This window comes from Acyrthosiphon pisum, chromosome A1 (genome assembly GCF_005508785.2).
Source record: "Acyrthosiphon pisum isolate AL4f chromosome A1, pea_aphid_22Mar2018_4r6ur, whole genome shotgun sequence".
In the NCBI taxonomy this organism is placed as follows: domain Eukaryota; kingdom Metazoa; phylum Arthropoda; class Insecta; order Hemiptera; family Aphididae; genus Acyrthosiphon; species Acyrthosiphon pisum.
The window spans coordinates 47,610,323-47,611,339 of NC_042494.1; the positions used below are offsets into that span (position 1 = coordinate 47,610,323).

A 1,017-nucleotide genomic window follows, 5' to 3' on the forward strand; every position below is an offset into this window, starting at 1 on the left:
ACGCTCTGGCCAATGGTCCACGCGGCTTACCTACCTGTATCATTATATTATCGCTAGGTATACAGTACATTGGGCACAATATAGCTGCAAGTCCGTTCGTGCGCAAAATAGGTAGGTATTTAATGCGTTATTTATCTCAGAGAACCGGTGCAAACAGTCACATTGCATGTGCTCGTAGATGTGATGCCAGCAAGTGAATTGCACTCCAACAAGTGCCGGGATTTTCAGCATTACCAGAGCACCTGATGAAGTACAATCAACAGGTGGTTTGAAAAACTTTGCCACACACTCGGAGATATAATAACGTTTCTCGTACAGGCTGCAGATTATAGCTTATAGGTTATAGTCGTTATAGATTACTCGACATATCATATTATAATATTAATAATAATAATAATAATAATAATAATATATCGTTACATTACACGCGTGTACATATAGTAGTATAATATTGTATACCCGCGTATAAAACTGTAATACATTATCTAGTCGATATCTACAATGCTATGTGTGTATTTTTGTGTGTATAAATTATACTCCACGGCTGCGGTGGAGCTGGTGGCGGAGTCATCGCGGCGACGACAACAGACGATTTGGTTAAATTTCCACGCGCTACTTCAGGTACCTGACTTCGTCAACATTAAAGAGTCTAAGAGTGCCTGTAGCAGCCCGTGAAAACAACCGATTTCTCGATATCGTATACGTCATATATTATACTCTCCTCTGCGGTTGCTGCGACGGCGGCGGTGGAGGCGACGGCGACGGCGACTGAGAGGAGTGCTCCTGCAGCTGGAAATGTCGCGTGTATATTATAATAATATTACTATGTGATGTGAATATTATTCGCAAACTCGAACAAACAAAATATTTTTTAAAAAACCGCTAATAGAAACCAGAAAAAAAACGAGTTTTAGAACAAACAGATAAAAAAAAAACCGAAACCTACGACGTTAGAAGCGTATATGGGCGGCGACTTATGCGACTAAGACGGGACTATACGAGACTGTACACGGACGT

At 40.8% G+C, this 1,017-nt stretch overlaps 1 non-coding gene across 1 annotated transcript; it reads right to left on the reverse strand.

Moving 5' to 3' along the window:
- Window positions 1–608: 608 nt before the first annotated feature.
- On the reverse strand, window positions 609–670 carry Mir275 (microRNA mir-275). The gene has a single exon (NR_040142.1). It is a non-coding gene; the product is annotated as a microRNA mir-275 (primary transcript).
- Between the last annotated feature and the right edge of the window lie 347 nt (window positions 671–1,017).